General features: G+C 42.7%; 1 long non-coding RNA gene across 1 annotated transcript; it reads left to right on the forward strand.

Moving 5' to 3' along the window:
* The first annotated feature begins 1,172 nt into the window (after positions 1 to 1,172).
* Positions 1,173 to 10,994, forward strand: LOC127963224 (uncharacterized). Its single transcript, XR_008154761.1, has 2 exons — positions 1,173 to 7,949; positions 8,682 to 10,994. It is a non-coding gene; the product is annotated as an uncharacterized LOC127963224 (long non-coding RNA).
* The last annotated feature ends 1,153 nt before the right edge of the window (positions 10,995 to 12,147 follow it).

A 12,147-nucleotide genomic window follows, 5' to 3' on the forward strand; every position in this document is an offset into this window, starting at 1 on the left:
GCACCTGCGCCCCACCGCCAGTATCGAGTCCCACGTAGGAGATGGAATGATATAAAACTGGAGCGACGACCGTGAAGGACGAGAGAGGACCAGGCCTGGGACATTATTTTATGTTTTGGCTTTTATTTGTGCGCGTCAGTCGCCGTGAGGGGCTGACGCGCTGTTTTGTGTTTATTTTTGGCATTAAAGTCTTTATTTGATTGTGCGCCGGTTCCCGCCTCCTTCTTCCGGATGAATATGGAGTTTTTATCATTACACTCGCATACAACACCGGGGTTAAAACCGTGTCTGAGGCCAGACAGGAGATAGTTTGTAAATTCTTTGTCGGGATGGTGTGCTAGATCGATGGTCATGCAAAAGATTTTCACAGGAGTTGATAGGTAATTTTTTTATTTTTTTATTCAAGGCTTTAGACACAGGAAAAACTAAGTTAGTAAAATTTTCAGGTGTGAAGGTAGCGGCAGTGCTGTCTGGTGCATCTCCCGCTGTTGAAAGCGTTGCATAGCTGCCTGTTTTCTGCTTCTGGTTGGGCTGGAAGCGAGTTTGCTGAAGTCGCTGATCTTGGGATGTAGCTGGTGGATTTTTCTTGGGGAGTATCAGAGTATTGGAGTGCATCAGGATTTATTTGTGGGCAGGTTATGGTGGAGTGAGCCACTGACCTGCAGACTGCACAAGAAATGCTCCTACAGCCTAGAAATATGCGGCTGTGCAAGTCTGAGTCGAGGGCTCCTCAATAAGGGCACTGGTTCCACTGAGCGATTCGGATTGCACACTTAGCGGAAAAAAGCTTGTGGTATGTATAAAAGTGGCCCCCTCCATAGGACAACACAAGCTTTGCTATTATAGACAAATAGTCGTTGAGTTTGCGTCACCTGTGGGGGAATGCTGAACAGATTATCTCGGTGAAACGGTTGAATGCGATGGTGAATTTGGAAAAGGAATGTAATCGAGATGAAAGGGGTTTTGGATTTTTTTTACGTGACTGAGAAATTCCCGCAGTCTATTTGGCGGATTGAATCGGGAGTGGGCAGGAGAGAAAGAAGAGACGAGAGATCTACGTCCGCGCCTGCTAATATCTGTGCTCGGATGCTGTGAGTCACTTGGGGAGGTTCAGAGGCGACAGCGTTTGATGGGGCGGGCATTGGTGTAGCCGTGAAGAGTGAATAGGGGGATTTCGCTTGGAGGAGGGTGGTGACGGTGACTTGGGGCGGGGCTGTGTTTGGCAGCGATTGCAGCCAAGCACTTGCTTGAGCCACAGGCCTGGAATTGAAAAGAGCGGGTGACGGGGCTGTGTTTGGCAGCCAGTATGGCCAGGCGTTTGCTTGGGCTGCAGGCCCGAAGCTGGGATGAGCGAGAGGCGGGGCTGTGTTAGGTGGCCAGTTCAGCCAAACGTTAGCGTGAGCCACGGGCTCGGAGCTGGGAGGAACGGGAGGTGGTGCTGTATTTGCTGACCAGTTTGGCCAAGCGCTTGCACGTATGTGACAGGCTGTTCGACCAAGCGCTAGCTTGAGCCTCGGGCACGATGCTGGAAGGAGCGGGAGGTGGTGCTGTATTTGCTGACCAGTTTGGCCAAGCGCTTGCACGGGGCTGCGAGGTCTGGATTAAAAGTTCCGTGCGATGGGGCTGAGATAGGTGGAAGAGGCGGCCAGGAGCCTCCTTTAGCTACAGCCCCCTGTGCTGTTGGGATGGGAGCCGCGGTGGGAGGCTGGGCTCCAGCCGACATTGCGGGCACCCCTTGCTGATGGCCTCTTGTTGCACCTTGATAGGCCGCTGGGAGCTAGGCCTTGCGGCGGAGGATGGTGGAGTGCTGTGAGGCGTATTTCGGGTTACTCCTTTCTTTTTTTCCTTTCTTTGAGAAATGTTATTATTTTGAAAATTTGAGTGCAAGTCGTGAAGTTCAGACATTGGGAAGACATCGGTAAAGTATGACATCGGTTTTGGACAGGGCCTGCCTCAGACTCGACACCGTCCATTTTTCGATTGGCGAAATCTTAGGCCTTGCCAAGCGGTACGAGAATGCGGGGGAGTCGGGCGCAGTTCTCGCCGGAGGCGGCGAGGATAGGCCTAGGCGTCTTGGCGTCTTGGCGAGTGGCTGCTCACATAATGCTCCAAAATGCTGATAAACCGTCGATGGATAGAGGTAAGTCAGCGATATTTATACTATGGGATTGATTACTTGATTGTGGTCCACCTGTGTTGATTAGGCTAAGTATCTCATGCGCTCCTTCTGAATCTTGTTAGTAAAACATCATTTATTGAAGCACAAGCAGAACAGCGGGTGGTGCTGAGTGAGATGATGGTGCTGGAGGCAGTGATGAATGGGTCCGTAGATAAAGGCATTCAGACGCTGGAGGGAGAGGGTGTACCACACACACACAAGAAGACAGAGAGCTTCTGGAAATCGCTGGAGAGAGGTAATGTAGAGATAGAGTTAGTCCTTACTACTCAAGTTGTCCACCACGCCGCCGGGAGTCCAGGATGTCACGAACTTCGTAGGCAGCACCATATTCAAGGAGGAGTGGAGGGGGGGGCTTCGGCTACGCCAGGTTCTGTGCAGGGAGAAACAGAGGGATGGTAAGGCTTAAGGAGCTCAGGTGGTAATTGGAGTTTGAAAGTAACTGGATTGATCTGCTCTAAGATGGTGAATGGGCCAATGAATCTGAGACTCAGCTTGCGGAAGGGTAGGCGCAGGCGCATGTCCCGGCTGTACAGCCAGACCCTCTGACCAGGTTGGTATTCCGGAGCATCAGATCGCGAAGGTCGGCTGTCATCCTACGTATTTGTAGAGCCTGTTGCAGTTGATGGTGAGCCCAGACCCTATCGCTCTCTCGGAACCAGTAGTCGATGGAGGGGATGTCCGAGGGTTCACTATACTATGGGAAGAGCGATGGTTGTTAGTTGAGCACGCATTGGAATGGAGTGAGTCCGGTGGTGGATTGTTGCAGGGCCCACACTATGACGAATAAATCTTTGACTCAAAGACTTTCCAGTTATTGTGTGGACTTGGTAGGCAGAGGGCACCGGAGATGAAATTGCCAGCTGACCCAGAATCGAGGAGGGTGGAAACTGGAAGAGAGATGTCAGTGGCAGTAAGTGTAACTATAGTGGTGAGTGGTTTCATTTGATACTTTGAAGGGAGAATGGAACTCAACCAGAGTAGGGTGCCGGCTTGGCCATGGGCCTGGTGTGCACGGCAGATGAGGAAGTGGTGGTGTTGTCGGCGGAAGTGCTCACATGTGATGGAGATGCGGGTCCCTGGAAGGGGTCCGTGAGGCTCATGCTTGTGCCGATCGGTTTAGGTCCGGACTTCTGTTACGGAATACCAGGACAGGAGGCTGAAAGTAACAAAAAACACAGTTTATTGAGACACAAGCAGAGGAGCGGGGTGCTGGATGAAGGGGGTTCAGATGCTAGAGGCAGAGGGTGTACCACACACAAACACGATGAAGACAGGGAGTTTCTGGAGATAGCTAGAGAGAGGTAAGCAGATAGCTGGAGAGAGGTAAGCAGAGATAAAGTTAGTCTTTAGAGTTAGCATTCAGGTAAGACCTTGTTGCGAACGAGATCGGATGCTGACTGAGTGCGTGTGTGGTATTTGTAGTGCTAAGGTGATTGCTGGTGGATGAGGATCAGGTGGGAGTGATTAGTATTCAGTTGAGGAAGTGTGCTGTGATTGGTAGGAGGTGGAACCTGGTGTGTCTGTAACACTTATGTTTCGCTTTAAGTTATTATAAAAAGGCCTATATAATTATATACTGCAATTGTATTTATCCATTAGAATTATATATTTTTAATTATTGTTCTGTTCTGATAAATCTGTTAAATGGTTCTCTGTGATGTGCACACCCAGGAACTTGGTGCTGCTCACTCTTTCCACAGTCGCACCGTTGATGGTCCGAGGAGCGTGCTGAGTGTGCGCTGTCCTGAAGTCAACATCAGTCTCCTTCATCTTCTCCACGTTCAGAGAGAGATTGTTGTCCCTGCACCACCCAGCTAGGCGGCTCACCTCGCTCCTGTAGTTTGTCTCATCTCTGTTGCTAATGAGACCCACCACAGTCGTGTCATCTGCAAACTTAATGAAGAGGTTGGAGTTGTGTGACGTTGTGCAGTCATGGGTCAGTAGAGTGAAGAGGAGGGGGCTCAACACACATCCTTGGGGAGCCCCAGTGTTCAGTGTGATGGTGCTGGATGTGTTGCTGCCGACCCGTACTCTTACTTCCGTGTCTTGGGTTAGCGTCATCACCTGGTCACAGTAGGTGGAGTCTTCTGTGCAGTGGTGCTGTTTTGTTGCTCAAAGCGAGCGAAGAAGGTGTTCAGCTCGTACAGCAGAGAGATGTTGTTGTCACAGGTCCGTGGTGGGGGCTTGTAGTCCGTAATGGTCTGTATTCCCTGCCACAGGCTCCTAGTGTCTCTGCTTTTGTTGAATTAATAGGCTATCCTCCTGGAGTGCTGTCTCTTAGCCTCTCTCATGCCCCGGGACAGGTTGGTCCTGGCTGTTCTCAGACCCACCTCATCTCCAGCTCTGAAGGCAGCATTCCGCATCTTCAGGAGTCTGTAGACCTCCCCTGTCATCCACAGCTTCTGAATGGCGGGGACAGTGATGGTTTTTGTGACTGTTACATCATCAATACACTTGTTGATGTAGGCAGTGACAGTCTCTGAGTACTCCTGGAGGTCAGTGGTGTTATTGCATTTGGCAGCCTGCTTAAACATGTCCCAGTCAGTTGTGTTGCAGCAGTCTTGAAGAACCTCTTATGATCCTTCTGGCCACATTTTAATCTGTTTGTGAACTGGTTTGGCGACTTTAATGAGCGGTCTGTAAGCAGGCATTAGCATGACAGTGATGTGATCTGAGGCTCCAAGGTCGGGGAAGGGGAGGGCTTTGTAAGCTCCTCTCTGTGTGGTGTAAACAAAGTTCAAAATGTTATTACCTCGTGTTGGAAAGTTAATGTGTTGGTGTATTTTTGGAAACACACTCTTTAAGTCAGCATGGTTGAAATCCCCAGCTACGATGAGAAAAGCATCGGGGTGTGCTGTCTGCTGCTCACTGATGTACTGGTACAGTTCATTAAGTGCGTTGTTCCTGTTGCTGTTGATCGGGGAAATGTAAACCGAAATGAGCAGTATAGCAGTATATTCCCTCGGCAGATAGAATGGCCGGCACTTAAAAATCATAAACTTCACCAGGGGTGAGCAGTGTTTGCACATCACAACAGTATCACCGCACCACGTGTCATTGATGTAAACACAAAGCCCGCCGCCGCAGGTTTTTCCTCCCTCGACGAGAGCTCTGTCTGCTTGATAGCACGTCAGCTGGTCGGGCTGAATAGCGCCATCTGGAATCCTGTTGCTGAGCCATGTTTTCGTGAACACAAAAACACAACAGTCTCTCACAGTCCTCTGAGTTGAACGTAGTAATCTAGTGTAGTTAACGAGCATACGTTAGCCAGTATGATGGTGCGGATAGATGGCTTGTGTGGGTTAGCCATTAGCCTAGCCCAGATACCTCCGCGCTTACCCCTCTTCTGCTTCCTCACACAATGCTTGTGGCGCCTCCGCTGTGGGCGAGATGCGGTGATGGTGTAGGCCTCCGTAGCATACCGAGATCCCGCAGCTGTTCCGCGTGCTGTTCGGGGAGTTTAACTGTAAAAATGTGGTTCTGCCGACATTGAGCAGAAACTCGTGAATGTGTACGCACTTACAGATAGGTAGACGCTATGACGACGTACAAAAGCACTGCGACTCAAAAAACAAAAAACACGAAAACACCATTCTGTTGGGACAGAGAGAAGCCACTGCGTGTGGATGCACCACCATCTTGGTAGATTCATAATAAGGGCTGTGAGAAAATAATGAATAAAAATAGTACAGCTGCTGTGAGTACAGACAGCATATTTCAATCCAGTAACATGACAACACACCGTTCCTCACAGAAAAACACTCCTCTGTCAGCCACTGATAATGGAAAGTAAAACTATAGTGGTTGGATTTATTCACGCACATTAAAAATAGTTGTCAAATCACAGTCTCCTCATATCGAAGCATCTAATCTTCGACTATTCGAGGTCCCCCTTAGCTCACATAAACACAGTCTAGTCAAGTCAAGTGACCTTTATTTATATAGTTAACAATACAGATTGTCAAAGCAGCGTTACATGACTCCATTAAACAGGAAAATAATGTGTCAGTAATACAAAATGACATTAGTAAACATTAAATTTTCCAGTTAAAGGCATCATTGAATTCAGTGATGTCATCATCCAGTTCAACTCAGTTTAAATATTATTTGTGAAATCAAGTCAATGATATCGCTGGAAATTAAGTGTCCTCATTTGACAATGGTATCATCAATGTTATTTAAACAACAAAAGAAAATAAGAAAATCACTCACTGCTCTTGATGACTCAAGGGGCATTATCTGTAGTGATATACTGATATACTCTTATCTGTAGTGATATACTGACAACAGAATGCCAGGTGAATCCCAGTTAAATAGCTGTACAGCATTATTTGCTAAATGTTTTATCAAACAATATTAGTGGTGGGGCAATAAAAAGTTATGCGTGTATTAGGGGTGACCCCAAATAGTCGATGATTCGCTGCTTCGATTCGAGGAGCCTGATTCGACTACCAATCTAATAGTCAGATATTCGCGGGCTGTTATGATTATGCCATTCTGACTATATGGGGGAGCTCAAATGTCTGATTTCACATAGAATTTGCAGTTTTCTCCCAATAAGTGAATATACAGCCTATTATGATAAAGCCGTGAATAAGAATCTGAAACGAAAGAAGCTTCAAATAAATATTTTAAAGTGCATGAATAAATACAACCACCCCTGAGGATTTATGTTTCACTTTCCCTAATCCATGACCGACAGAGGAGCATCTTGGCGGCAGGGATTTAAAACTTTACTAAGACTCAAAGTGACACAGGCAGAGACTTCATTTTTTCGATCAGGTAGGGATCAAGTGATTTCAAAACATTTCAGCCAGTTTATATATATCGTGGATATATTATTTACCTGATATAAAATGCATTTGGTTGAGTCATGCAGTTCATTGTATCACTACGGTGATATTTCTTCAGCGCACAGCACGAGCAGGTCAAACTACAATGCAGAATATTAATAACTATGACTGGACTGTCACACACATACCATTATAATGAGAACACCATTATAATAAAACACTGTGAATTTTTAGAGTTTAGCTGTCATTTTTCTTCACATTGTTTCGTGAAGAACACGTCCACAAAAGGAGTTCATTCAGAGCCCCGCAGACACGTTCATTTGCATTCGGGCTCTTTTTGTAGATAGCCTATAAGTCCTAATATTAACATTATGTTGTATAAATAACGAAGCATATTCTACATGAAATTATGAATTTAATCCCATTGATTAAAAACTTGCTATCAAATGCTCACTCTACTGGTCATCTTCAGCACGCACAACTCTTAGTGTTTGAATCTTAGGCCTGTTTGAACTGTTAGGGTTACGCTGACGTTTAGTGTTAACTATCTTTTAATCAAAACACAAAAACATTATTTACCCCGTTTGTATCTGTTACACATTACACATTGGCATTTGTTACACATTTTCCCTGTGTGTTAACATCAGTTATTATGACTGTCGAATGTCTGACTTGACTCAATGTAGTTTGCCCCGCCCCCAATCATATGATTCGACTATTAGTCGAATATCAGCAAGATCTGAAAATTCTGTTTCAACTATGAAAATCCTTAGTTGGGGACAACCCCTAGTGTGTATATTCTCTCTTCCTTGTAGGGACCTTTTTAATGCTGCTTTTTTGTCATGCTGGTCAGAATGAAGATCAGCAGGATGAACTAGTTTTCAGTATTGAGCTTGCTCTGACATCTCAAGATATTGCTGAGGTCACACATCTTGAGGTCACTTAATCTTGCAGAATCCATGGAGCACAGTGATAAGGTCAGTAATGAAGTCTATAGACATTTGACAATGCCAGGCCAATAATCAGGTCAGAATTTTAAGTTTATTCAAATCAAACCAGGAGGGCAAAGGCTTAAAAAAATACCATAATTATGTAAAAGTTTCCATTTTATATTTAGCTTTTAAATGTGTTTTTGCAAGTTTGGACACTTCTATCCTAAAAAAGAACATATGTTTACTCTCTCTTCTTTTATGCTTATATCATTTGCAAATGAAGGTTGCTACTTGATTTATATATTTTTTTTCTTCATGGTGGAAAAAACAAACAAATCTGAAACTCAGATGTACTGATTTCCTCTGGTTCAATATCCGTATCCTATCCAGAGAAGTCATTAATGTTAATAAATGTACATTATTTCGGTTTTACAGCATGAGTAAACCCTAATGGAGCACTATAGTTTATTCTTCTCCTGTTCACTTAGATGATCACATTTCTTTCCATATTTAGTATGATCTCATTGTTGAAGACCGAATGAATGGTGCATTTGTTCAGTTATATTCCAGTACAACAAATAGAGCTCACACCCTTCAGTAGTGACATAGCAAATGGGCAGTACATTTAGAGAGTTGTGAAGTAAAGAGTTCATGCAGTGAGGGTCTGTTATATAAACATTTTTTGGGTTAGATGCTCCATTCTGGCCCGTTAAATATACTATTCTAGTTGGTTCTTCTCTTCTATATCTAAAGTCTTGCTTTTCTGTTTTTCCTTAGGACCCACTTCCCTTGAGAGATGACAATGGAATTGTTCTGCTCGGAGAGCAGAGGTCCTGAAAACTAAGCAGAAATTAAAATATGCACTCTGTCCTCATTTTTTAAATACACACACCTACTGTAATGAGTAGACAGACTCTGGAATTGGAATGCCGGTAGATAAATGGTAGGAACACACAAACACAGGAACACTACGAGGAGACAAAGGAGATCGGGAGACTTGGAATGATAGTTCAGGTCAGTTGCTTAGCATGAGCAATGAGTCCTTTCCACAATGGAGACCATACAATGTGGTGCTGGTGATTAATAAATGACGGTCATGTGCGGGTGATCAGAACTCCGGTGATTGGGATTGTTGTTGAATGGGAGAGCCTGGTGTTTCCGCGACACCTACATGCTGTACTGTATATTTAAAAGGTCCAATTACACTGTATGCACCAAACATATTTTGCCGTTTTAAGCACCAAACCATGAAGTGTCTCAGGTTTCCTCCACTGTTCCTGAATTGATTGTTTGTTTTGAAATGTCTTCAGGTTTCATTTTAAATGTGGTTTGTGATTTTCTGGAAGGTGCTTTAGGATTTGAGTTCCCCCTTGTTTCCTCCATAACGGTTTAGGTGTAATGTCCTTTACAGAGACATTTGCTAGTGTGTTCTGTTCAAAGTTTTAAAATAATAACTGTTTCATCTGATCTGATGGCTTTTCAAGAATAAAAATTAAGATGTCCAAAAACAATAAAAGATGCTTAGTGATAAATCTTTTATTGATCTGTCTTGATAAACATAGTTTCCCTGATTTATTAGTCTGGGCAGGACATATTGAAGTAAAAAAAAAAAAGGAAATGTACATTTGATGACTGTATTGAAAACTAATTCGAAAAAATCTCCCCTTAAGATTTAATATGAAGCACAGTGATAAATGTAGCATGGCTAATGGTGCATAGTTTAAAAAAGGGTGTAATTTATGGTGTTGAATGGCACTGGTGCTTCCTCCTCGTCTGCTCTTCAGTGCTGTTTATAATGTCAAGGCTGCTGAACCATGAACCATATTTTAAAGGATACTCTACCCAAAAGTGAAAATTCTTTCATTTAGCCACCCTAATGTCTTCCTAGAAGTATATTACTCTCTTTCTTCAGATCAAACTATAAGTACATGTAATGCAAGTGGATTGCATGACGCAAAACCTAATTTCATTTGCTTTTGAGTCACTGTTTGGGCCCGACCTGCTCTACAAAACTAGAACAGCATGTTTATTATGGAGTAGCATATAGTTAGGAATGTTTGACTAAGTCTTAACTAATCTAAGATGGACTGATCTTCAATTCTGAGCTCATCCTAATGTTTAAGTGATGTCTGTTCTCGTCATTGTTTCCATACACCTTTTTATTTTACACAGCAGCCTTGCAGAGTCCCTTTTTTCCTTTTCTTTTTCCCAACCTTTTAATTTGACTTCTTCCTCTTTTAATCTATTCAGTATCTGGCTCGGGCCTCCCATGGACCTGTTTTTAATTCCAGAGGACTTAAGGAGTGCTTGAAGATAATTTCAATGCATCCCAGCTGCTTCTACCTCTCCAGTATTTCCCTTCAACACACTTCAGTCTTAGCAAAGGCCTTTGTTAGCTGTGAACTTATTTTTCTTCTTGAATTTGGAAAAAATTATGATGGGTGCCCTTTTGTCAATTGGTGGTTAAACAGATGTTTTTAGTCTCAGGTCACTTTAATCACTTTAAGCACTGGCTTTAATTTGCTTGATTGAGCTAATATCTTTTTGGAAAACTCTGAATACTCAAACACAAACATTGCTTGAAAAGCATCTGCTAATTTAGTTAGAATAGGTAGAATTGATTTATCTTTGCATTATCCACAAATGTAAACTCTCAGTACATTTCAGAATGGAATTAATAATGATCAGCTGTCTAGTCAAAAAGCTTGTTATTGTGGAAAATAGACTTCCCGTCTAACCCTTACACTATGCATCTTACGAATCTTCCAATCCCCCAGACAGCACACAGAGACTCACTCACTGGCTAATTCATATTGCACACAGAAATGGTTAGAGTAATTGCCGGTTCATGGTCAGAATAAATTGCCAGGGACATCTACTTTACAACCTTTATCTCGTCAAACTATGAAGAATATCTGTGTTAAACAGCACACAGGTGGCCATTGCATGGCTCTGTGCCATGTTATTTAAGTGCTTATTCTTTTGTCACACATGCACATGCTTTATATTAAATTAGTGCCTCCTAATAGAAAAACATTTGTTGGTGATTTTATTATTATTATTATTTATTAAAAATAAAATTTTATTTTATGTTGTTTCTGTGTCTTTTTCTATATGTTTCTGAGCAGTGTTTGTCTGTGTTTGTTACTGAATGTTCTCCCCCTTTGTCTAAATAATGCATCTCTGAATTAGTAATAAGGCATTTTCTCATGGAACTTCAACTTAACCAGTCCTCTGGCCTGGTACTGATTGTTTTCTGTTTCTGTTATTGTTTTGTTTTGTTTGTGTTCAATCATAATAAAACAAGAACAATCTTTTGTGTGGTAAAGAACAAAGAAGCTCAGAAATGATGTGAAAGTTAGAGAGAAAGATTGATTTGTTAGTTTATCGTGATTTTTGATGACTTTTTCTTTCTTTTTTTGTGGGGGGAGGGGGGGGGGTTCCTTAATAAAAATACCAAGATCAAGAAATAACCTCAAAAGGGTCTGCAAAGACATGAGGGTAATTACATGATGACAGTTTCCTCTAAAACTATTACTAATAGTGATCAAATGATTAATGGTTCCTTTTTTTTTACTTTTGTGCCATTAAATCATTTTATATACTTTAAGTATATACATTTGCTTATTGTTCTGGTGTGTTTTAATTTAAGTTAAGTGCTTTCAGTTGAACAAGATTTGTACATTTACTAAAATATTTTTTTCACTTGGCTGTTTCTGAAGGGACTCTTGAGTGACAAACACCTATGCTTTAGAGTTTCATGTCGGGTCTTAAATGACATGAAGAACGGCTTTGAGAAACAAATTATGTCAATCAGTTGGGAACACAGGAAGTCCTCCAATGCACTGAAAGGTCATATAAGGCCATACAGTTCCTGGAAGCATAACCTTAACTGGACCTCCCAAAATGCACGGAGAATTCTGCACTAGCTGAAATGAAATAGAGTGTGTTCATGTTAATCTAGGTTTTGTGTATTATCGGAAGAAATTATTCTATTTATGTTTTCAGGCGATGGTTTGATATTTATGGTTATTTTTTTTATGAATAATCTTCACCTTGCTGGTCCCTTTTTTTTTCATGTTATCTTTTTCATTTTGTGGTTGTCTGTTAGGAGTCTATGGATGCTGTCTGCATAACCTGGAGGAAATAGTTGTATGAATCAATCTTGACAAAGATCATATGAATTCTGTGATCGACAGTCAAGGCAACAACTGCTTGATGAAGTGGTCAAGCAAATAGAGTG

The sequence above is a fragment of the Carassius gibelio genome, chromosome B8 (assembly GCF_023724105.1).
Source record: "Carassius gibelio isolate Cgi1373 ecotype wild population from Czech Republic chromosome B8, carGib1.2-hapl.c, whole genome shotgun sequence".
NCBI lineage: Eukaryota > Metazoa > Chordata > Actinopteri > Cypriniformes > Cyprinidae > Carassius > Carassius gibelio.